At 37.5% G+C, this 27,326-nt stretch overlaps 1 long non-coding RNA gene across 1 annotated transcript in view; it reads left to right on the forward strand.

Annotated features, from left to right (window-relative positions):
* LOC127187924 (uncharacterized) overlaps positions 1-27,326 on the forward strand; it is a 509,622-nt gene that overhangs the window by 319,416 nt on the left and 162,880 nt on the right. The gene's annotated exons all lie outside the window — the stretch shown is intronic.

Raw genomic sequence — 27,326 nt, forward strand, 5'->3', positions numbered from 1 at the left:
ACATTCATTGAAGTAATTCTAGGTAGGGATGTAAAGTAGTATTTTCCATTTTTATTGAGAATCATGTGAAAATATTCAAGTGGTTCAAATATTCCATCATAATATACTCCTACAACTTCTCCGTTATCAACCCAAGAACTAATATCCAGAAAATATTGTCTTCTTACATGTGTATGTACCATACCCCTCCTCATCAAAGCCTTGGGGCCCTTTGACGCCAGTCTGTTGTCCTTCTTTGCTTATTATTTCATATCATTTATCTGTATGTATTTATTATTAAAAATCTATAGAAGCAAAAATGCATTCTGATCCCCCCTAAATAGTAACTGATAAGACAAAATAGATATTTTCCAGTATTTATTTCTATTTCAAAAAATATTCAGCTAAATGAAAAGATTAATGAATAGATCAAGTTTTAATTGAATACTTAACACAAAAATATTTAACTCATAAATAGTCACTGATAAAACAGAATAACTATCATTCATTTTAATGACTAAATGTCTGTGTGTGTAGAGAGGAAATAGTTGCTTTTGAAACTTACAAAGAAAACACAGGAGGATCTGGTAAGAGTTTAACAAATTTCATTTCTGAACTTAAGGGCACAACTCTTGTTAAGATAATGGCTTTGTTAGTAAGTGTTGAAGGTTAAAGAAAGATAATTCCTTGGCCCGCCTAGATAGTTTAATGTAATTGTTAGGTTTAGAAATTTTGCTTATATGTTCCTCTATAAACTACTTGTAATAGAATGGAATTTTATATTGGTATAGGAGAAAGAGTTTTCTATCAGAGAAGAATATGTTGTAGGAGAAAATCTCTGATTTCCCAATTTCTTCATTCTCTCTATATTATAGATTTAAAGTGAAACAGCATGCTAAAGTACTTTGTAAGCTTGAAGAGGCTAATTTAAGTCAGCAGTTTTAGAAAAATCAATCTGAACTTGAATTCTTCAAGTTGTGTAGATAAAGGCCTTCAAAGCTAAGAGGATGTGTGTAAAACTGTCAAAAACCCATGGGTAGTTGTTGGATTCCGGCATCAATAGCTTAAGGACAAATTAGGGTTGTCATGCAGAGGCTGCCGCTCATGTGGAAATATTGTCGGGTGTATGTTTGTCTCAATTTAGTAAAAATCCACTGTGATGTCTCTAGCATGAATAAGAATAATTTAAACTATATAGAAATTGTTAGTCTTTTGTTTTTGCATTTATCCATTCGCACCTGGAATATTTAGTACAATTCAAAGCATATTAACCCATTTTAATGGGCCTATAAAGGTTGTCCATTGCCAGACACCTAGTATAGACTGCATAATTTCAATCAGGGTAGAGATCTATCTTCCAAATATTCATTTTTAACTTTCATTTTACACTTTTTTCCTCATTAGCTTTTATTTATTAAAAAATTTTCTGTGTATGTGATTTTTTTTGTCTGCATGTTCATTTGTGCAGCATGTCCATACGTAGTATTCATGAAGACCAGAAAAGGTAAAATTATCAGATCCAATGAACTGGGAATATAGATAGTTGTGAGTATCATGTAGGTGCTAGAACTCAAACTCATGTCCTTTGCAAGAGCAATAAGTAATCTTTACCGCTGAGCCACCTCTCCACGCCCTCTGCTATAAATATTTCACTTTAATAAAATATTATTATTTAACTTCCTCTTCCCTTAATCTTCGAACACCTCCCATTTCCTTTAACTAAAGAGACACATAGTTTTGATTCACTTCTCCCTCACGTTTTGAAACTTGATTTGTTTTTCATGCACCTTTAGCCATTTGCTTGTCTTCTTTTGAGAAATATGTACTCAGGACTTGTGATCATTTTTTTTTCCCTGAAACTTTATTTATTTGTTTTTTTCCTTTTTTTTTAAAATTAATTTATTCTTGTTACATCTCAATGTTTATCCCATCCCTTGTATCCTCCCATTCCTCCCCCGCCCCATTTTCCCATTATTCCCCTCCCCTATGACTGTTCCTGAGGGGGATTACGTCCCCCTATATATTCTCATAGGGTATCAAGTCTCTTCTTGGCTACTTGCTGTCCTTCCTCTGAGTGCCACCAGGTCTCCCCCTCCAGGGGACATGGTCAAATGTGAGGCACCAGAGTACGTGAGAAAGTCGTATCACACTCTCCACTCAACTGTGGAGAATATTTTGACCATTGGCTAGATCTGGGAAGGGGTTTAAAGTTTACCTCCTGTATTGTCCTTGGCTGGTGCCTTAGTTTGAGCGGGACCCCTGGGCCCAAATCTGCCTATCATATTGTTCTACTTGTAGATTTCTAGGACCCTCTGGATCCTTTTATTTTGCTGTTCTCCCGTGCGTCTCTCATTTAGAGTCCCAATAGGATGCCTTCCCCTCTGTCCCAGTTTCCTGGTAAGTGAAGGCTTTTGTGGGACATGCCCCTTGGGCTAGTATGCAGATATAAGTGAGTATATACCGTTTGATTCTTTCTGCTTCTGGGTTAACTCACTCATTATGATCATTTCTAGCTCAATCCATTTATCCACAAATTTCGGGAATTTCTTGTTTTTAATAGCTGAGTAGTATTCCATAGTGTATATGTACCACAGTTTCTTTATCCATTCTTCTACTGAGGGACACTTAGGCTGTTTCCATGTTCTGGCGATTATGAATAAGGCTGCTATGAACATGGTTGAGCAAATTTTCTTGTTGTGTGCTGGAGCGTCTTCTGGGTATATTCCAAGGAGTGGAATAGCTGGGTCTTGAGGGAGCCCTCTTCCCAGTTTTCTGAGATAGCACCAGATAGATTTCCAAAGTGGCTGTACTAGTTTGCATTCCCACCAGCAATGAAGGAGTGTTCCTCTCTCCCCACATCCTCGCCAGCATGTGGTGTCGCTTGAGTTTTTGATCTTAGCCATTCTGATGGGTGTAAGATGGAATCTCAGAGTTGTTTTGATTTGCATTTCCCTGATGACTAAGGAGGTTGAGCATTTCTTTAAGTGTTTCTCAGCCATTTCATACTCCTCTGTTGAGAATTCTCTGTTTAGTTCCAAGCCCCATTTCTCAATTGGGTTATTCGGTTTGGTGGTGTTTAATTTCTTGAGTTCTTTATATATTTTGGATATTAGACCTTTGTCAGATGTAGGGTTGGTGAAGATTTTTCCCAGTCTGTAGGCTGTCGCTTTGTTCTATTGACAGTGTCTCCTGCCTTACAGAAGCTTCTCAGCCTCATGAGGTCCCATTTATTAATGGTTGACATTAAGGCCTGGGCCGTTGGTGTTCTGTTCAGGAAGTTGTCTCCTGTGCCAATATGTTCCAGGCTCTTTCCCACTTTTTCTTCTAAGTGGCTTAGTGTCTCTGGTTTTATGTTGAGGTCTTTAATCCACTTGGATTTGAGTTTTGTGCAAGGTGACAAATATGGGTCCAGTTTCATTTTTTTACACATAGACCTCCAGTTAGACCAGCACCATTTGTTGAAGATACTATCCTTTTTCCATTGAATGGATTTGGCTTCTTTGTCAAAAATCAAGTGACCATATGTGTGTGGATTCATATCTGGGTCTTCGATTCGATTCCACTGATCAACCAGCCTGTTGCTGTGCCAGTACCATGCTGTTTTAATTACTATTGCTTTATAGTACAGTTTGAGATCAGGTATGGAGATTCCTCCAGAGCACCTTTTATTGTACAAGATTGTTTTAGCTATTCTGGGTTTTTTGTTTTTCCATATGAAGTTCAGAATTGAACTTTCAATGTCTTTAAAAAATTGTCTACACCTATTTTGATTACACTATTTTGATTAATTCTTTGAGAAAGTCATGCAGCTCCTTCTCTAAGCACTCTTTCCACCTTCCTCCTCTTCATTCTTGCCCTCAGTACTGTCTTTCTCACCTTCTTATTTGTTTTCTTTCCCCCGTTGACTTCAATGTGTGTTTTCCAGCTAGTTCTAAATTTGGGCCTGCCCCCAGCATGTGTTTTCCCTACCAGGGGTCACATCACTTAAAGCAAACTAACTCCCTATCTCCTACCCCTTATCAAATACCAACAGCTTCTCAGCAGGTGCTGGACTTTTCTGCAGTGATGTGGGAACTTCGAAACACTGACAACTAAATACCTAAGTTTGTTTCCTTACTTCCGTCTTTCAACCAAGGCCATGGAGTCCATATAAAACCATATTTACTGTTCTGCCTTCTGCAGTATAGAATTGGGTGGAAACGAGGAGCAAAAATGGCCAGCAGAATTCTAAGCACTTTACCACTGTGTCTGGAATGCATTAAATGTTCACTGGATAACAGTATGGATTGATTGATAAACAATTGGAAAGAAAACTGTCATGTGTTTTTTTTTTTTTTCATGTTAAGTAAACATTTATTGTTTATTTCTGGCAGTTAGGTTTCTCCCACCACTCCCAACTTTAAAAATTATGATTGTATAGAGCTCATTGGGGACTTTTCTTCAAATATAAAGGCTTTGAGAGCAGATATTTGCTAGATAAGTTCTATATATTATGTGATAGTCTCAAAAGTATAAACCAGAGAATAAATTGCACCATTTATTCTACTCATTGCTGTATTATTCAAGGTGAAGACAGTGTCATCAGGCCCAGTGGCCAGGATCCACCCAAAATGGACAGTTCCTTAGTTTCTGGTGATTTTGTGATTTGGACTCTATCAATCTCCTGTTCTTTCTGTTAATTTATTTATATCCTTTCAATAAAGTCATTTTCTGCTTCAGTTAGCTCCATCCATTTTCATTGTTTGCATAAAGGAAAAAACACTTTCTATGTTTGTCCCAAAGACTGAGGTTTTTTTATCTTTTAAACCTGTATCAAAGGATACTAATGCCAGTTTGAAGATGGTGATTCTGTATAATCTGATACTTGTCATTTTTTCATAGTCAAAGTCCAAAATCCAACATTAAAAATTAAAGTAATATCTTTAATCCATTTACTAAACCATCATGTTTTCAATAGCTGAAGTTTGTTAAATATGCTTGTGTATAGCATGAGTGAGATCAGGTTTTACCTTCCATCAGGGGTCCACTAAGAAAGCTATCTGGAACAATATCAGTCATAATCCAGAACAATGCTGAGTCTTACTTATAGCAAACAAAAATTTCCTTAAACTTTTGTTTGCTTGTTTTTAGCATTGTCTTCATTTGCAGCCCAGGTTGACATTAAACTCGTGCTTAAACTCAATATCTTGCCTCTATCTCTGCTAAAATAACAGGCCTACACCATACCATACAGCTGATATTGAACATGGAACAGTAGATACTGGCATATTAGCTTGAAAATGTAGAATAGGCTTTTAATGGCATGACATCTGGGGAATCTTTAGACCATTATAAAACTTAAAAGGAGGACTGGTGAGATATCTCAGTGGTTAATAGCACTTAGTGCTCTTCCTAAAGACCTGAGTTCAATTCCCAGCGACCCCCTAGTGGCTCACAAGCTTTATAATTCCAGCTCTAGGGGATTTATACCCTTCTCTGGCCTCAGAGGGCACCTGCACACACACATAGACAAGTTCATGCACACACACACACACACACACACATACACACACACACACACACACACACACACACACATTTTTTACAATAACAAAACAATAAGGAACACCAAATGTTTTGTGTCAACTAAGTTTATGGGATGAATTGACATAACCAATGGGATGATAAATCATTACTACATCTTGCTCAGATACAATATGAAGTACTTTGTGTCTTCTTCCAGAAGCCTTTTAATTTACCTTAAAGTGGCTTCTCCATTCATTTGCAATAGAGGCTTAAGATAGTTACCCAAGCCCTACGTTTTATTTATTTTTTCTACAGGACAGAGATAACTATATAGAAAGGTAGCTATGTAGCTCTCTGTGTAGAGGATGCTCTAGAAAGGCAGATTTAAATGATTTGATATGCTGTACAACCTAAACTATGTTTGACATTTAAAGAATACTTGAAAAATACCTGGTTCAAAGATAAATCAGTACAATCAACAAGTAGCTAAATAATAATTATGATAATAATAAATATTAGTAAAAGGAGTAGTACTAGAACAATAAAGAAAATTCTTTGAAATAAGATGGAAAATGAAATAGAAAGCAAAGAAGAACCAAAGGGACAAATAAAATGTTCCACCATGTTTGCTAACTTTAGTACTTTCCTCAAGGTAGTCAGCTCTTGTATTGGCTATACCTTTTTCAATCCTCTTAAATACAAACAACCAGAAAAAGAAATAAACACAAACTATTCTCAGGAATGAAGTCCATTGGTTGAAATAGATGAGATGGATTTCTTTCTGAAGACTGTGCAAACAGAACTGTGTGATGCAATAAGCAACACCTTTGATAACACCACTACACACTGTTTGTTTGTTTTTTAACAAACTTCAAACTAGGTCAGTGGCAGCACAATGCCTTTTGCTTTCCTGGGATGTCACAGGTGGAGAGGTTTAGGACATGGAGGAGAGAGAGAATTGGAAATAGGGAAGTTTCCTTGCTTTCACAGAGGATGGAAGAATTACTCAACAACTGCAAAAAGAAACACTGCATGGATAACTTATTATACAAGTTAGAGAATGAATGAACTGTGTCCCACAATAGAAAATATAGAGCTTAAAGGCACATATTTAAAGTAGCAAATGGAGAAGGGGGTGGACAGTGACAAAAATCTAAATAAAGAACAAAGTTGGTTTTGAGCATTTGGCTTTTTTAGGAAAGCACAAAGACAATAACTGCAATGCTGTCTTTGACTCTTGTTCCCAAGTCTCTGCTTTCATTTTCAGGCTATGGGGTTTTTGGATGATTAGAGTTCAATCTGTAGCATCTTGGAAGGCTGACAACTTGGGGGTGGGAGGGAGGTGAGGAAGCTGTCAAAATAAATTGCCCTCATAAGGCAAGAGAGTCAAACTCTGCATTCTTTCCCATGCTGGGAGGAAATGTGTGCAGTCAGCTCAAATGCAGCAACTGAGCCTCAGCAGCCTTCTGCATGGGGGAGATATTGGTCAAAGGTGAATATCCAAGGACAGGAATATGAGATCCTTATGTGGTTCTATAATTTTTCAAGTAAGTCAGTTTCCTGTCCCAAGGGAAAGGTTTTATGATGTGAATATTCATGTTTAGTAAAGGAATTAGATATGTTAGTGGTAGTCATTTTTAAAAATAGTGTCTGAGCACATATGGTATATACTCACTTATAAGCAGATATTAGCCACATAATACAGGATAACTGCCCAAGAATATACAGACCTAAATTACAAGGAGGACCATAGGGAGAATACTTAAGTCTCATTCCGAAAGGCAAATGGAATAGATGACAGAATCAGTTGAAGAAAAGGAAAAGGACTGGAACGTACCATGGAGATCCTCTGAAAGACTCCAGATGGTCAGACTCACAGCCAAACATTGGGGTGGATGACAGGTAGTCTTATGGAAGAGTTGGGACATAGAAGGGCCTGTAAGGGCTAGGAACTCCACAGAAAGACCAATGGAGAAACAATAAATATGCATGGTCGGGGTACTGCAGAAACTGATAGACCAACTAAGGACCATGCATGGTAAAGACCTAGACCCCCCCAGTTCAGATATAGTAGATAGGCAGCACAGTCTCCTTTTAGATCCCATAATATGAGAAGTAGGGGCTACCTTTGACATGGAATCCCGTGTTCACTCATTGATCACTTTCAGCTAGTGGGGCTGCCTTACCAGGCTACAGAAAAGGATGCAGGCTTGATGAAACTTAATATACTGGGGTCAGATGATAAGGACCCCCTCTCTGAGGACTTGGAGAGGGAGAGGGGGATGAGGGATGGAGGGAAGTACTAGGAGAAGACAAAGGAAGGGGCTACCACGAGGATGTAAAATGAACAAATTAAAAATAAAGAAATTAAAAACATAGTGTCTTAGCTACCTACCAGACCCCAACATCTCTGTCTAGATCAGTCACCCTTAACATTTCAGGACTATTTTTCCACATAAGGCTATCACCAATGACTTTTATTGTTTAGGTAAATTTTAGTTTTCTTCACATTGTGATAGTTCTCTAAGGTGAACATACTATAGCTTTTGGAATTTAGTGAATTTAAAAAAAATCTTCTTTAACATTTTTTTATTGTTTAAGAATCTTATATATACATGTGATGTGTTTTGATTAATTTACCATCTGATCCCTCTCCTACAAGTCCATATCTACCCTACCACGACTTTTATCAATTTCATGTGCTCTTGTTTACTTTTTAAAAATTCTTGTCTAATATAATACACCAAAAGCACAGTTTCTCCTCCTTCCACTCCTTCAGTTCCCCACCCCAGTCCCTATCCCAGTCTCCCTCCCCTCTTCCTCAGAACCATTTCTCTTCCATTTCCCTTCAAGAAAGAGCACTCCTACCAGGAATATCAAACAAATGAGGCATATAAACTACAATAAAACTAGGCATAAGCTCTGATATCAAGGCTGGCTGAGAAACTCAGTTGGAGGAAAAGGGTCCCAAGAGTAGACAAAAGAGTAAGAGACAATCTCACTGCCATTGTTATGAGCCCCACAAAAACACAAAGATAACTTATATGCATAGGACCAAGCGCAGACCCATGTAGGCTCTGTAATTGCCACTTCAGTATTTGTGAGCACCAAAAAGCACTGCTTGTTGATTCTAGGGGTGCTTTTCTTCTGGTGTCCTCCACCTTTCTGGCTCCTACAATTCTTCCTCTCCTTCTTTGGCTGGTATTTCTCAAACTCTACATGGAGGAGTCTGATGGAGATCTTAAATTTTGGCTCTCTCTTTCTAATGTTTGGCAAAATGTGATTGTTATTACCACAGTTAATTCTCTCCACCTGCCTTTCTACAATTATATGAATTTTAATGTCTCTGTCTCTGTCTTAGGGGCATCCACTGATCACTCTTCATTCACTGAAAATAGATTAGTTCATTGTTATGTAAATAGACACGAATATAGATGTCAGCATTTGTTGTGCTATTGTTAAAGAGGACAAGATTTTTTATGTCTCCTTTTTGCCCTCTAGCAACTAATCATTTCACATTTAAACCCCTAGCACATTTTAAAACATGCAGAAAATCTCCTTTGTGAGTTGCTGAGTGACTTTCAGGAATGCTCTCTGCCTGTGGTACCGTTTAGACAAAACCATTATCCCCCCAAACCGTGCAGTAATGACAGAACACATGCCGTGTAATGTAAACTCACAGCCCAGTGCTGAGCAGGCATGATTAGGCTGTCATCTTCCCCTGCAGCAGCAGCAGGAGGAGAATGCAAAAGTAACATCATCGTATTTATTATAGGTCTTTGCAGTGGCTCTGGTGCTCTTATGTAATTGACATTTTTGTTTGTGTTTTTGGACTATGAGTTGAAGACTAATTTAAATTAATTAATTTACAGTCTACAGAAATACTGTCAATAAAATGATGTCCTTTATTGTGTGTTGCCAAAAATATGTATCATTAATTTAAATTTTGATTTTGGTTTTATATTGTTTGGAAAATTAATATTAGAATATGCCTGAATCAAAAAGGAAGCTGGCATTTCAGAATGTTTAGTTGTTACATACTTAATTTAAGTCTGTATATACTTTATCTGAACATACACTAATTCTACTGTCATATGTAACAATAATATATATGTGTACATGTGCAAACATGCATTGTTGCACAGAGCAGTATTTGTGTTTTCACATATCTTAGAGGAAATAATAGTATTCAATGAGAAATAAAAATCACCCAATTCTTGGATGTGTCCTAGCTTTAATTTTTATTTCAATTAAAAATAATCCTAGACCTAGAATGCACTACTTTCTAGATGTTCTTATTAAACAAAATACATACAGCCAGATAGTGTGGGAACAGGGTGAAACTAAGATGACAATGGGCTATCATTCCTAAGAGACCCAGAAGAGTGTTGGTGAAACTTCAAGGATACAAATATCTGGATGTATTTTTTTGTTTGCTCAAAGCCATTACTCCAACTCTCCTGATTTAATTATAGGATGCTGCAAAGATTGACAGAGAAAAAAGTTAAACACTTGTAGCCTTCTTATCGTAGGCCCAGATATCCCTGCCCATCTGACAGCCAGGGAAAAACATTGCCCAGCTCTTTCAGCTCGTAGTCTTCCTGTTTCATACTGTCAAAAAGATGCTGCCTCCTGTCAGAGTGCTAGCTCTCCAGGAGATGCTAGGTTAGAAACTGTCCAGAAAGATTCAACATTTTTTCTGCCATCACACAATGGGGTTCAGGACGTAAGTAACTCACCTCACTGGATGCAGTTGTCATCTTGACGCATTATTTTGTCAAAATATTGACAACTTTTGGTTGTTGGCATCATGAGTTCATTTCCTTCCCAAATGGTTAATTCACCAAATTAACCTTGTCTGATGAACTTCTGCTTTCCTTTTAAAGGGTCATCAGAAACAAATGAGTAAGGTAAACAAAGAATTACTATTCTAACATACGTTGTTCTCATCTGTCAACTTTCTTTTAGGGAAACTGCACTAGCCATGGCTTTCTACCAGAAATAGCGTAGTTGAGGACTGGTGAGATGACAATAAATTCTCTTATTTCTCTTGAATGTATTGTGGGTCGAGTCTTTAGCGAGAAAATTATACTAAAAGACATATAAAAGTGTCCTGATAAGCAACGTTTGTCCCAATCCAGATTTTATACATCAAAAAAGATGACAATATCAATGATGATGACAATCATTATAATGATGATGATAATCATGAGTGTGATGATGATGATGATGATGATGATGATGATGAGGAGGATGATGATGATGATGATGATGATGAATGTGTTTCTATACTCAGGATTTATCTGTGTCCCAGAAAATATATGGTTACTACCTCTTCCTGCTGATTACAGGTGTCGAGTTCCTAGGGCCAAGAGTGATTTTCACCTTTAGGATATTCAATTCTTTTTCTTTTCTCTTTGCACACTACCAGTTGACAAAGCACAACAAACAGCAACGATAGCAATCAGCAACAGCAGCAACTAGCAGCAACAGCAGGAGAAGCAGCAACCACTGCAGCCACTATCAGAGCGTTCACATTTATATACGCTCTCAAGAGTCCCCAGAATTCCAAATATCATACATTTGCAGAAGCTATCTCCAACTGCCAAAATCACACCCCTGATAGATCAGGGAGCAAATCACGGTCAGGTGCTGTGGACCATCTGAAGCAGCCCCCATATTCCACATCTGGACATAAAACAAAAATATATTGCCATAACATTTCTGTGTTTTTTTTAAAGAAACCAAAAAAATCTGACAATAGTGTTTCACAGAGCTCTCACAATAATCACACATTACATACAACCATGCAAGTACAAATGACTGAGAAAGTGTAATGTCTCTATTAAAATGGTGACACCATTTTTAGTATCTTTCCAATGTTGGAAAAGTAATTTACATCTTCAATCTCTTAATTTTATGTGACTCATAAAAATTATGTCTTTTTCATAGTTTGAGAGTGGGGCTTCCCTGAACTAAACATATAATTGACTTGGTATTAAAATGTCAGATATCTTAACATCAGAGAAATTAAGTAATAAGACATGAGGTACTAAAGTATGTTGTAACTAAGTAAGGAAGAAAAACAGAGACTCACACTCCTCACTTGCTATTTAAATAAGATATGAAAACTGTATATTAGTGCTGGTCTGAAATCTCAGTGCTAGTTAGAGGCAAGAGGATAGCTGCAAGTTCAGGCCTACCTGGGTCTATATGGGTGACCCTGTTTCAAAACAAGATTAAAAAAAAAGGATTCAATAAAGCTTTTTGTGGCAGTCAGTAGAAGTTATGGCTGCCTATTGTGCAGCAACCAAAAAAGGAAATCTAGAATAAAATTTAGAGAGATTAATTGTGCTATCTGTCCAAATTTTTCTCTAAAAGCCCAGTAGTACTTTTCTTATTATTTTTTGTTATATCCTACTGTGGTTGAGAAGGAATTAGAGACTATCTCAAAAAAATTTGGTTGAAGGAATAAGCAATATTGGAAAAGAAAAAGAACCAGCTCTAAAAAAGTAAAATAATTTGTCTTTCTTGTCCTAAAAAATTGATTGAGGAGGGTATTGACTTGGGGCTAGGATGAAAACTTCAACAGTTAGAAACTATGAAGGGTGAAACTTGAACATTTTTTAAAATTTATTTTCATTTGTCAAATCTCTTTTCTTGCCTTCAATTCCCTTGTCTGTAGGATGTTTGATAATTTGGTGGTTATTAAAGATATTTCATTTTGTTTTTGTGTTTTTATTTGTTTTTGAGACAGGATTTCACTGTATAACTCTGGCTGTTCTGGAATCCCCTCTGTAGACCAGGCTGTCCTGAAACCCACTGTACACCCTTAAGACAAGTGTTTTCATCTGAAAAATATAGGGTAATATAAAAAGGTTGATATTGATATTGTTAAGAAAAGATCTGTGAGTTTTAGATTGGTGATTTGATTGATTGCATAGTTCAAAATCCTAGAGGCATGGAGGACCAAAGCAATGTGGATTTTCACCAACTTTTCGATCTGGCTTTGTTTCTGCTGGTGTGTGAAATCTCTGATGTCTTTCTATAACCTTGCTCAGTGACTGTAGTTATTAGGATAATGTCTTATAACTCATAATTGTAGAAGTTTACCTGTTCATGATTGTTTGGGATTCATTGAAAAGAACAGAAAAGGTAAGGACATGAGAACAGGTTTTTAGGAATCAAAATCCATTGGATATTACTTTTACTCTAAATAGAAATCCACTTTCCCCCCAATTTCTTCATAGGAAAATGAAAAGGGGCTGAGTCAGCTTCAAATGTGGCAAACCAGCTACTGGGCAAAATTCTGTCACAGACAAAATTCTGCCTACAAATGGGCAAACTTAGATGCAGGCAGAGTCAATGGCCGAACTCTGCCAAAACAGGGTTAGCAAGTCCTCAATAATTACTGCCTCACAAATATGTCTGTCAGATATATTGGGCTAGAAGGCTAAAGATGACACTCCAATGTTATAGAGAGTGTTGAGTGACTGTTCTGGCAGTAAACTGTCTCAGTCATTGTTTCATTTTGGAAGCTGCTAAACTGCACTCTAGGTTTATTCAGGTAATTTAGTTTTATTCCTTCTCAAATCTTTGATGGAGTTGAAGACCAGATAGTATAGTCTTACAGTTAAGCTTAGTAAGTTAAGGATTAGGATGTTTTTAGATCAAGATAGATGTTTTAAGTTAATAGAGAAGAGATATGATAGATATTGATCTTCATTAAGAAATTTAGACCCAACAAGATAAGAAAGATGTTTACTTCAAATTTGCCAAGTACAAATAGCCAAATAACTATGAATATAACATTTATATAATTCCTAATTGTCTCATGATTCTTTCTGCTGCATGTAGTTTATTTTATATCTGTGAAATCATATAGATGTATATATTAAAAAGAAACATAACAAAAAATTCTCAAGGTACCATTACTCTTCTGTGTTGAGGAGGCAGTGAAGTTGAGAAAGAGCTAGGAAACATGGTACTAAGTTGAAAACACTAACTGATTTTCACTATCATTATTAAAATAAATAGAAGGCAATTACTTTGCTTTGACAAGAGCCTTATTCTCATGTATAGCAGGCTGAATACCTAGTTATGTAACCCAGGGAGTATGACATTGTACTCTTTTATTTTATTTTATTTTTCTGCATTCTTAAAAATATTTTTTATATTTACATTTTTATTATACATAAATAAAGTAAACCACCTACAGCAAGAAGAACCATGAAACAATCAGGAACTGTATATATGTTACAGTAATAGTGTTTTGGCTATTTGTATTTGGCAATGTTCAAGAAAACAACTTTCCCATCTTGGTGAATCTAAAATTCTGAATGTAAATCAGTATCTACCATTTCTCATCATTATCAACTTAAAAATTCTATCTACACCTAAAAACATCGTATGCCTAAACAACTAAGCTTAATTGTAAAACTAAACTATCTAGTCTTCAACCTCATCAGAGACTTGAGAAGGAATAAAATTAATTACCAAATGAGAAGATGACAGAGACAGTTTTCTGCCTGAATAGTCACCCAAAATTCTCTCTAATGTTGGAGCATCATCTTGAGTCTTCTGGTCCAATATATCTGACAGACATATTTGTGAAGCAGGAACTATTGAGGACTTGCTTACCCTGTCTGGCTGAATTTGGTGGTTGACTCTGCCTGCGCCCTGATCTTTCTGCCCCTGTCTGCCTGATATTGGAATATATGTGTATGATACTATGTCAGGCTAAAAAGAACATTTGTGTTGCCAAAGTTAACATAGTTGATAGGTAAACTCAAGTCCGTGTTCTTGTGTGAAATGGTCACTGGCAGCTTCACTTGTTTTTGGAGTTTGTATTTACTCGGTGAGTGTGGATGAGCTGCATTCCCTTAGGAACTCCTACTCACTATGATCCCTGTACACCTAGCAGGTGAACTTTCTGGGTAGAGTGTTAAATTTTATAGATGTAAGCCAAGATAAAGATCTAAGTCATCATTTAAAATATGTTTCTTAGAGAAAGGATCAAAATCACTTGAAGTGAAGAGAATTAGTCAAGGATCAGTGATTTAAATAAAACATAAAACTTTCTCAATTAGTAGGATACTAATGGCTTCATAAACATGCTATTTTATCACCTCCAGCTACTTAAAATACACACATCAGTGGGAATAATATGTTTGACAAGAACGGATTTTGATGTACTTGTTCTCTAGGTCATTCTTAATGAGTAAATATTAATCTTATCAAGTTCTACCCAAATATAGAAGAGTGAATAGCAATGAGTATATCCTTAGGGACAAATTCAGACTCACAGTTGATCGGGAAGATCTGGTTCATAGATTAAAGAGTATTGGTAGGCTTTGCCAAATTCCAATTACAGTAAGATTGTATTGTATAAATAGAGTGCTGCAGAGAATACAAGAAAGCATGGAAAAGTGCTATAATATAGGATAGTCTCAGACTATAGACATAGTACTATTTGCTTAGTACTTGACTAAAGAAGAAATGAACATGTATACCTATGCATGGAGGTGTGATGGTTTTATTGCTAAAGACTAAAGGTGGGAATGAAGGCTAAATAATGGAAATCCCAATACATCATTAGTAATCAGCATTTATTTTCTTTCATAAGGATTATATGTAACCATATCATTGACACATACTAGGAAATGGCTCATTCTCAAGTGTTATATTAAAATGTATGGCTAAATTATGTATATACTCTTCATTGGCTTCAAGACCACTTTTCTTTATTTATCCAACAAATCTAATTATAGGTTATTTAAGTAGATTTCAGATGAATAAGCTTGGTATATTCTGCTTACTTGTTCTGTTTCCTTTTTCTGTTTTAAAATTACATAAACATTTACTAAAGGCTATCAATGATAAACATTTTATTTGGTATGAACTAAGATCCATATATAATGTTATAGACAAATTATTTCATTCTGTCAAACTTTATATTACAATAGTATATTAACATAGCTTTTTCTTACTTGGGAATTTCATATAATGCACCCAATCACACTCACTACTAAGTCTTCCCAGGTATGCCTTCCCCAAAACCCTATACCTCCGCTCTCTGACCTGCCCCCAATCAAAAGAAAAAGAACCATAAAACAAACGTGTAGTGAGATTTTGACTTTCTTAAAAAGACCTAGTTATGTCAGAGCACATTTCCACATAAGGCTTTCATGTCAGAGGCAGTTCCAGCTCTTTCCACAGCCCTGAAGAATGGATAGATCTGAGCAGAATCTCTGCATGCATGGTCCTTAGTTGATCCTCCAGCCTTGATGGTTTCTTTTGGGGCTTCTGAGCCTCTGAGTCCTTTCATACCCTCACTCTTCCCTACCATACTCAGAGCTCTGTCCAGTGTCTAGCTGTGAGTTCTGATCACTGCTGGGTGGACTTTTTCATGGGGCACCTATATTGTGCTAATATCTACTTATAAGTGAGTATATATCATTCCTGTCTTTCTGTGTCTGGTTTACTGCCCTCGGGATGATCTTTTCTAGTTCCATCCATTGTTCTGCAAATTCCAAGATATCCTTGTCTTTAATAGCTGAGTAGTATTCCACTATGTTTCTTTATCCATTCTTGGTTGAGGGACCCTTCACAGTCAGTAGGAGCACAGATGATGGACTTCTACATGGTTTCTGGAGACAGCATGGGCCATGGATATTCACATGGACTCTGGCATCAACATTGCCATGAATCTCAGCGTAGGCTGTGGTGTCAGTAGAGACCACAGAAAGCAATATTGCACTATGCTGCAGCATAGCTTTTGTACTCCATCATGGCCCTTGGCAGCTCACAAGCCATGAACATAAACATGACCTCCAGGGCACAGGCCACAGACACCAATATGGCAGTCTGGCCCATGAACATCAACACAGCATCAGGTGACAGCATAGACAAGGGACATCATTCTGACATCAGGTGGCTGCAAATGATAAAAATGATCAATATGGACCCCAATGGCAGGACAGCCTACAGACATCCCACATGCCTTTAATCTGAGCACTTGGGAGAGAGAGACAGGTAGATCTCCATGTTTGAGGGCATCCTGGTCTATATTGTGAGTTACAGGACAGCTAGAGGTGACAGAAAAATGTCTCTAAAATAAAAAAGTATATGTTTATATGATACAAAATCCATATAATTAGACAATTGAAGAATCTGTATTCCATTTTTCTCTACAAATTAAGTGGCAACATTATTTTTACTAATATTGTTTTCAGGATACTCCCTCAGTTTTGCTTTGAAGACATGAGAAAAATGAAACAAAAATAAACTCATAAATCTAATGTCTCTGAGACTCATAAGTATCAGATTCTCTACAGCAGGTAGAGGTTAATGGATCATAATTCATGACATATACAGGATGGACTTCTGTGCCATCTACCCCTAAGCACTATCTCAAACTTTTCAGGTAAAGTTAAACAACCTTTAACACATCTATATGCCTCATCTTTTCCTTGCTATAAGTAAACTCTTCAGAGACTAGGATAATCAACGAAGATAGTTGGATATGAAATAATTAGCACAATGCTTGTGCCCAATAATACACAAAAATCAATGTGATCTTATTTTTTGTTTTTTATTATTAACTTATTCATATCACATCTCAATTGTTAGCCCATCCCTTGTTCCTCCCATTCCTCCCTCCCACCTGCTTTCATCACTTACCAGGAAACTGAGATAGAAGTGAGGACTCTATGTGAGAGAATTATGGGAGAATGGGGAAATAGAAGGATCCAAAGGGTCCTAGAAACCTATAAGAAAAAAATTATGATGGGCTGATCTGGGCCCAGGTGTTCTGCTCAAACTATGGCACCAACTAAGGACAATACATGCACTAAACATCAAACCCCTACCCAGATCTAGGCAATGGACAGGACTTTCTCCACAGTTGAGTGGAGAGTGGTGACTGACTTTCAAACATACTCTGGTGCCACATATTTGACCATGTCACCTTGATGGGGAGGCCCGGAGGCACTCAGAGGAAGAATAACAGGCTATCAACAAGAGACTTGATACCCTATGATTATATAGAGGGGGAAGAGGTCCCCCTAGTCACAATCTTTAACAATATTAGTGAGCAAAGTTTTATTTGTAAAATTATTGTGCTTGCTATACAACACACACACACACACACACACACACACACACACACACGGCAAGGTATGAAAAGATATCTTAATTGACAGTGTTTTATTACAATAAGGAGAAAAGTTCTATGCCAGCAGTGGTGGTACACACCTTTAATCCCAGCACTTGGGAGGCAAGGGCAGGTATGAGTTTGAGGCCAGCCTGGTTTACAAAGTGAGTCCAGCACAGGCTACACAGAAACACCCTCTCTCCAGGGACTGACTCTGACATGAACTCTGATGCCCCATATTTGACCACCTCTTCTTGGTGGGGAGGTCTAGTGGCACTCAAAGAAAGAATAAGCAGGCTACCAAGATAAGACTTGACAGCCTATGACCATATAGTGGGAGACGAGGTCCCAATCAGTCATAGAACTAGGGGACAGGATTAGGGTGAAAATCGGGGTAGAGAGTAATAGGAGGATACAAGTGATAAGATAACAATTGAGTTGTAATCTGAATAAATTAATTAAATAAAAAGTGATATAAAAGAGAAAAAGAAAAGGAAAAAAAACCCTGTCTTAAAAAACCAAAAGAAGAAGAATAGACAAAAGAAAAAAAAAGAAAAAGAAAAGAAAAACATAAATAAAAAAGAAGAGGAAGAAGAAGAAGAAAGAAGAAGAAGAAGAAGAAGAAGAAGAAGAAGAAGAAGAAGAAGAAGAAGAAGAAGAAGAAGAAAAGTTCTATACCAAGAAGTTGACTGATGGTTCTATTGCATTTAATACAATTTTATTACTCCAGTTCTTAGTTTCTTTGATGTAAACATGAAACCTTTAGGCTAGATATCTTTGTTGACTTGATGAATTAAAAAAGGAATGATACATAACATACTCAAGTAGTCAATTTTTTAACTTGAAAAAGTAGTCATTTAATTTAAACCTTTATAAAACTCAAAAATAAAGTTTAGTCTTATTTTAATTATTGTGTAATTTCTTTCTTTTCTATTTTTTAATATATTTTATTAATTTATTCATATTACATCTCAGTTGTTATCCCATCCCTTGTATCCTTCCATTCCTCCCTAAATCCCTCCCATTTTCCCCTTACTCCCCTCCCCTATGACTGTGACTAAGGGGGACCTCCTCCCCGTGTATAGGCTCATAGGGTATGAAGTCTCTTCTTGGTAGCCTGCTTTCCTTCCTCTGAGTGCCACCAGGCCTTCCCATCCAGGTGATGTGGTCATATATGGGGCACCAGAGTTCATGTGAAAGTCAGACCCCACTCTCCACTCAAATTACTGCATGTATTGTCCTTGGCTGGTGCCATAGTTTGAGCAGGACTCCTGAGCCCAGATCTGCCCATCATAATGTTCTTCTTGTAGGTTGCTAGGATCCTCTGGATCCTTCTATTTCCCCATTTTCCCATGCTTCTCTCACCTATAGTCCCAATAGGATGTCTCCCTTTATTCCACTTTCATGGTTAGTGAAGATTTCATGGGATATATACCTTGGGCTAGTGTCCAGATATAAGTGAGTATATCCCATTTTACTCTTTCTCCTTCTGGCTTAACTCACTCATTATGATCATTTCTAGTTCAATCCATTTGTCCACAAATTTTGGGAATTCCTTGTTTTTAATAGCTGAGTAATAATCCATCGTGTAAGTCTACCATGGTTTCTTTATCCATTCTTCTACTGAAGGACACTTAGTCTGTTTTCGTGTTCTGACTATTATGGATAAGGCTACTATGAACATGGTTGAGTAAATGTTCTTGTTGTGTGCTGGAGCATCTTCTGGGTATATTCCAAGGAGTGGAATAGCTGGATCTTGAGGAAGCCCTATTCCCAGGTTTCTGAGGTAGCACCAGATAGATTTCAAAAGTGGCTATACTAGTTTGCATTCCCACCAGCAATGGAGTGTTCCTATCTCTCCACATCCTCACCAGGATGTGGTGTCACTTGAATTTTTGATCTTAGTCATTCTCATGGGTGTAAGATGGAATCTCACAGTTGTTTTGATTTAAATTTCCCTGATGAATAATGAGGTTGAGCATTTCTTTAAGTGTTTCTCAGCCATTTGATATTCCTGTGTTGAGAATTCTGTTTAGTTCCAAGCCCCATTTCTCAATTGGGTTATTTGGTCTGGTGGTATTTAATTTCTTGAATTCTTTATATGTTTTGGATATTAGACCTTCATCAGATGTAGGGTTGGTGAAGATCTTTTCCCAGTCTGTAGTCTGTCGCTTTGTTCTGTTGAGAGTGTCTCTTGCCTTACAGAAGCTTTTCATCCTCATGAGGTCCCATTTATTAATTGTTGACCTTAAGACATGGGCTGTTGGTATTCTGTTCAGAAAGTTGTCTCTTGTATGCCAATGTGTTCCAGGCTCTTCCCCACTTTTTCTTCTAACCAGTTTAATGTCTCTGGTTTTATGTTGAGGTCTTTGCTCCACTTCGACTAGAGTTTTGTGCATGGTAACAAATATGGGTCTAATTGCATTTTTTTTTACATGTAGACATCCAGTTAGACCAGCACCATTTGTTGAAGATGCTATCCTTTTTCCATTGAATATATTTGGCTTCTTTGTCAAAAATCAAGTGACCATATGTGTGTAGATTCATTTCTGGGTCTTTGATTCAATTCCACTTATCCACCAGCCTATTACTGTGCCAGTACCATGCTGTCTTAATTACTGTTGTTTTATAGTACAGCTTGAGATCAGGTATGGAGATTCCTCTGAAGGATCTTTTATTGTACAAGATTGTTTTAGCTATTCTGGGTTTTTTGTTTGTTTGTTTGTTTGTTTTCCATATGAATTTCAGAATTGAACTTTCAATGTCTTTAAAATATTGGGCAGGAATTTTGATAGGGAATGCATTGAATCTGTAAATTGCTTTTGGTAAGATGGTCATTTTTACTATGTTAATTCTCCCAACCCACGAGAAAGGAAGATCATTCCATCTTCTCATGTCATCTTCAATCTCTTTCTTCAGAGTTTTGAAATTTTTTCAAACAAATCCTTCACTTGCTTGGTTAGAGTAACTCTTAAATATTTTATATTGCTTGTGGCTAACATGAAAATGTAGTTTTCCTAATATCTTCCTCTGCATGATTGTCATTTGTATATAGGAAAGCTACTGACTTTTTGAGTTAATTTTGTATCCAGCCAATTTGCTGAAGGTGTTTATCAGCTGTAGTAGTTCTCTGGTGGAATTTTGGGGGTCACTTATAAACACTATCATATCACTTGCAAATAGGGATAATTTGACTTTCTCCTTTCCCATTTGGATCCCCTTGATCTCCTTTTGTTGTCTTATTGCTCTGGCTAGAACTTCCAGTACTATATTGAAGAGATATGGAGAGAGTGGGCCTTGTTCTCGATTTTAGAGGAATTTTCTTGAGTATCTCACCATTTAATTTGATTTTAGCTATTGGCTTGTTGCATATAGCTTTTATTATGTTGAGTTATGTGTCTTGTATCCCTAATTTCTCCAAAACTTTAAACATGAATGGGTGTTGGATTTTATCAAATGCTTTCTCTGCATCTAAGGAGATGATAATGTGGTTTTTTATTTTCAGTTTTTTTATATGGTCGATTGCATCGATGGATTTCTGTATATTAACCCATCCCTGAATGCCTGGAATGTAGCCTACCTGGTCATGGTAAATGATATCTTTGATATATTCTTGTATTCCTTTCGCAAGTATTTTATTGAGTATTTTTGCATCAGTGTTCATAAGAGAAATTGGCCTGAAATTCTCTTTCTTTGTTGGGTCTTTGTGAGGTTTAGGTATCAATGTGACTATAGCCTCATTGAATGAATTTGGTAATGTTCCATCCATTTCTATCTTTTGGAGTAGCTTGTAGAGTATCACCATTAGCACATCCTTGAAGATCTGGTAGAATTCTGCACTGAAACCATCTGACCCTGGGCATTTTTTTGTTTGGGAGACTGTCAAGGTTGCTTCTATTTCTATAGGGGAAGTGAGACTACTTACCTTATTTATCTGTTCTTCACTCAATTTTGGCAAGTGATATTGATCAAGAAAATCATCCATTTCTGTTAGATTTTCAAATTTGTGGCATATATGCCTTCAAAGAAGGATCTTATGATTTTTTGTATTTCTTCAGTGTCTGTTGTTATGTCTCTCTTTTCATTTCTGATTTTGTTGATTTCAATACTGTCTCTCTGCCTTTTAGTTAGTTTGGCTAAAAGTTTGTCTATCTTGTTGGTTTCTCAAGGAACAAGCTCTTGGTTTTGTTGATTCTTTGGACTGTTTTCTTAGTTTCTAAATTATTAATTTCAGCCCTGAGTTTGATTATTTCCAGACGTCTACTCCTCTTGGGTGTTTCTGCTTCTTTTTTTTCTAGGGCTTCCAGCTGTGTCATTAAGTTGCTTATGTGGGATGTTTCCAATTTCTTTTAAAGTCACTTAGTGCTATGAATTTTCCTCTTACCACTGCTTTCAATGTATCCCACAAATTTGGATATGTTGTTTTTCATTTTCATTGAGTTTCAGGAAGTCCTTAATTTCTTTCTTTATTTCTTCCCTGACCCAGGTGTCATTTAGCAGAGAGTTGTTTAGTTGCCATGTGTGTGTAGGTTTTCTGTTATTTCTGTTGTTGAAGTGCAGCCTAAGACAATGGTGATCTGATAATATACAAGATATTATCTCAATCATCTTGTATCTGTTGACGCTTGCTTTGTGTCCTACTATGTGATCAATTTTGGAGAAGATTCCATGGGGTGCAGAGAAGAAGGTTTACTTTTTGTTTGCGTGAAAGGTTGTATAGATATCTGTTAGATCCATTTGAATCATGGCATTGGTTAATGATGATATTTCTCGGCTTAGTTTCTGTTTCAATGAGAGTGGGGTGTTGAAATCTCCCACTATTATTGTGTGAGGATCGATGTGTGGTTTAAGCTTTTTTAGCAGATCTTTTACAAATGTGGGTGCCCTTGTATTGGGAGCATAGATGTTCAGAATTGTGATGTCATCTTGGTTGACTTTACCTTTGATGAGTATGAAGTGTCCTTCCTCATCCCTTTTGATTACTTTGGTTGAAAGTTTATTTTGTTGGATATTAAAATGGCTATGCCTGCTTGCTTCTTGTGACCATTTGCTTGGAATATTTTTTCCAGCCTTTTACCCATAGGTAATGTCTATCTTTATGGGTGAGATGTGTTTCTTCAATGCAGAAGAATGTTGGATCTTATTTATGCATCCATTCAGTTAGTCTCTGTCTTTTTATTGGAGAATTGAGACCATTGATGTTGAGAGATATTAATGACCAGTGACTGTTAAGAGTCTTAATTTTGATGTTGGTTCCAGTAGAGCATTTGTGTTTTTGTTTTTGTGATGGTGTAATTATCTATTTCCTGTGTAGTTTTGGTTGTAGCTTGTCCCTTTGGGGTGGAGTTTTCTTTCTATTACCTTCTGTAAAGCTGGATTTGTGGATAGGTACTGTTTGAATTTGTTTTTGTTATGCAATATTTTGTTTTCTCCATCAATGGTTATTGATAGTTTTGCTGGGTAAAGTAGTGTGGCCTGGAATCTGTGGTGTCTTAGGCTTTGTACAATCTCTTTCCAGGCCCTTCTCGCTGTTATGGTCTCTGCTGGGAAATCAGGTGTAATTCTGATAGGTTTGCCATTAAATATTATTTGACCCTTTTCTCTTGCAGCTTTTAATATTTTCTCTTTATTTTGTATATTTTCTGTTTTGATTATTATGTGACAGGATGTTTTTCTTTTCTGGTCTATTCTAATTGGCGTTCTGTAGGCCTCCTGTATGTTTAGCAGCATCTCTTTCTTTAGATTGGGGAAGCTTTCTTCTATGATTTTGTTGAGAATATTTTCTGGCCTTTAGAGTCTGGCATCTTCTCTTTCTTCAATGCCTATCATCCTCAGATTACTTCTTTTCATGGTGTCCTTGATTTCTTGGATGTTTTGTGTCAGGATTTTTCCAGATTTAGCATTTTCTTTAATGGTTGCTTCAAGATCTACAATTGTATCATCTAGACCTGAGATTTGTTCCTCCATCTCTTGGATTCTGTTAGAAAGGCTCGCCTCTGTGTTGTTCGCCTTCCTCTCTGAGCTCTCACGTTCTCGTTTTTCTTCTGTCTGCGTGTTTAACATTGTATCCATATTTTCATATTCATATCTTGAACTGTTCCATTTATTTCTTTCATCTGATTGTTTGTATATTCCTGAGTTTTTTCCATTGCCTCTTTATAGGCCTTCAGAGCTTGAAGAGTTTTATTGATTTCTTTCATCTGGTTGCTTGTATTTTCCTCAATTTTTTCTAGTGGATCTCTATAGGCTTCTTTTCTGTCTTCCACCTGTTTGGCTGCATCTTCCTGCATTTGATTATAAATTTTATTTGTTTCCTCCATTCTCATCCTCATTATTAAGAATTTGAGGTCATTTTCTTGTATTTCCGTTGTGTTCTCTGGGTTGTTTTCTTTGGGATAGCTGGGATCTGGAGATGCTATATTGTTTTTGTTTTTTTTTTTTTTTTTTTTTTTGGTTTTTTTTTTTTTTTTTTTTTTTTTTGCATATGATTTTATGCTGTCCTTTAGTCATCTTGCCCTCTCTATTTTTGACATGTAGTTCCAGAGTTGGATGAAGGGAGTCTGGAGATAGATTCACCCATTTTCTCATGATTCTTTAGGCTGGAAGCTCTGATGCTTCACTGGTCTGGATGGCAGGAAGCTAGCCCTGTATTTTGGCTCTCTCACAGTGATTCCCTAGCTCCCCTCTACAGTGGGTCCTGTAATTATCCTTGGCCTCTGAATGTGTGTTCAGTCAGCCCCAAAGGGTGCAGAGCCTTCTGGTTCCCCTTGTAGCACTGGAGCTCTCCAGGGACGAAAGTAGGTTGGGCAGTTGGGTTCTAATGGCCACTCTACTCCCTGCCTCCCTGAGATTTCCTCAGTCCTGGAGCTTTGATGCTCCACTGATCTGTGGTTCCCGTTAACATTTCGGGACCCAGTCCACTCGCAGAATCCAGGTTAGTGTCACGGGGCCCAAACTGCATACACACACTGAGTCCCGTTCATGTCTCTGGATTCAAATGTGTCTCTGGACCTAAACAGGTCTCTGGGCCTAATTCACACACTTAGTCCAATTAACGCTGAGTCCAACCAGGGTCTCAGGCCCAAACCACATACTGAGCTTACTGAATTCAGCTAGAGTCTCAGGGCCTGTACCGCACACCGAACTCAGCTAGAATCTCTGGGACCAAACTGCCGCCAACTCAGCTAGGGACTCTGGGCCCAAACTGCGTGCTGAGCTCAGCCAGAGTCTCAGGGCCTTCACCATCTGCCCAGTACAGCCAGAGACTCTAGGCTCAAACCACACGCCGAGCTCAGCTGGAGTCTCAGGGGCCAAAGTGTGTGCCAAGCTTAGCTAGGGACTCTGGACCCAAACCACACACCTAGCTCAGCTAGGGACTCTGGACCCAAGCCACGCACCAAGCTCAGCTAGAGAGTCTGGGCCCAAACTGCACACAGAACTCAGCTAAGGACTCTGGGCCCAATCTGCACGCCGAGTCCAGCCAAAGTCTCAGCGCTGGGACCATGCGCCAAGATTGGCTACAGTATCTGGGCCCAAATTGCACGCCATGTCCAGCTAGGTTCTCTGGGCCCAAACCGCATGCTGAGCTCATCTAGGGACTCTGGGCACAAACTGCACACTGAGCTCAGCTAAGGTTTCAGGGGCCAAACCACACTTCGAGTCCAGTTTGTGTCTCAGGGCACGAGCCGTGCATTGAGTTGAGCTTAGATCACGGGGCCCAAACCATGTACGGAGTTCAGCTAGGGTCTCAGAGCCCAAATCGTGCACTGAGTCCTGTCTCTCACAGCAATTTCCTCTGGGTACCATGCCAACCACCTCTGCCAGAGAGTTCCCAGCTGTAAACCTCAGCCAACGCCACTGCTGCTCTGGTCCAAGGAAATCCGCACTCCTCCAGTGTGCAAGGGTACATGGGTTTTCTGTATTTTGGTCCTTTCAAACTGTGGAGTACTCCCGTTGTAGTGGGGTGGGGAGCTTGGTGTTCTTGGTTCAGCATTCTCTGCAATTCCCTGAATCATTTACTGGAGCTTCTAAACACAGTCCATGCTGCTCGCTGCCATCTTGGATCTCTCTTGTGTAATTTCTTTAAATTCTGATTTCCTACTCTGTCTTTAGTGATTTATTATGGGTTATGCGTTACTTACCTATTTCATATCTTCGAAACAATCATCTTATTATTGTTTGAAATGAGACAAATGTCTTCCTGGGGAAAGTTCTTTGTAATAGGAGGCTACTTTTGTGTGTATGAAATTTCAGTACAATCTTTCCAGAGGCACATACAACCTATAGTCACACCTTAGCATGTAGCTAAGGACATCTATGAATGTGGCACAACATAAAATTATAGGCTTCTATAAGAAATAAGAAGCTTGATGTTTCTTTATATTTCTTTCTTGCAAATATATTAGGCAGTTCTCCAGCATGAACTTTCCGGTTACCCATTTCAAGTTCCAGAGATAAAGCTAAACATACCCTGTAGATGCTGCACCAAGTGCCTACATGACTTCTGTTTATATCTTCTTGATATCAGAAAAGCTTTTCAGACTATGAAGTAGCCACATATTGTTTTTACTGCAATTCTTGGATTTAGCATACTTTTAAAGCTTTGTTAACACTAAAAATAAAGTGAAATGTATAAAGCTCTAATGAGAGCCAAAGGCTGTGTGTGTGTGTGTGTGTGTGTGTGTGTGTGTGTGTGTGTATTTGCTCAAGGGGAACATTGCTTATAGTTTAGTGATCAGGTAGAATGTTAAAAACTTAAACAAAACACATGGTATACTTGGATATATATATATATATATATACACACACATATATAATGTAAATACAATTTATACATGTATATCATATAATAAGAGATTTTAGAGGTAAGAAATTATAACATCTACATGAAATTTGTTTGAATGGAGTTTGGAATTGTAAATTTAAGATATTCAACAAGGAAATTAGGGGAAGTATTTTATAAGCTGTCTTACCATAGAGAAATGAAGTTTCATGCCTGGTAGGGTGACTTACACATTTACTTCCAGCACTCAGGAGGCAGAGGCTGGATAATATGAGTTTGAGTCCACCTTGGTCTATGTAGTGAGTTCCAAGACAGCCAGAACTACACAGAGAGACATTCTCAAAATTGAAAGAAAGGAAGAAAGGAAGGAAGGAAAGAGTAGGTAGATAGATAGATTGATGTGATCAGAGAAAGTGTAAATTCATATATTTGCACAGTGAGAATCACAGAATGCAGGATCCTTATTTCTATTCCACAATAAGACTTCTTTACATGTTCTGTATGCAAGACACCTATCGAATTTAAATGTGCATGTATTCAATCCCAATCTTTATATTTTATCACCCTTACTTTGAGCTTGTAAAGGACAATAATGATTTTTCCTTCTAGTTCACACAATGTGTGAAGGTATGTATCTGTGAATGTGAGGTGGCCAGAGGATAGCATTGCATGTTTTCTTCTATTTCAGTGTGTGTGTGTGTGTGTGTGTGTGTGTGTGTGTGTGTGTGTGTATTTTTGAGATACATTAGATCACTGAACCTGGATCTTGGAGCATGTCAATTGGCTATGAAAGTTAAAATATTTTCTACAGGAATACTGGGCTTTTACATTTATGTCTTCCTGCTTACCAAGCAAGCGATTTATCTACTGAGCCATCTTCCCAATTCAAGCTCCCAATTTTTGTGG

Source organism: Acomys russatus, chromosome 4 (genome assembly GCF_903995435.1).
Source record: "Acomys russatus chromosome 4, mAcoRus1.1, whole genome shotgun sequence".
NCBI lineage: Eukaryota > Metazoa > Chordata > Mammalia > Rodentia > Muridae > Acomys > Acomys russatus.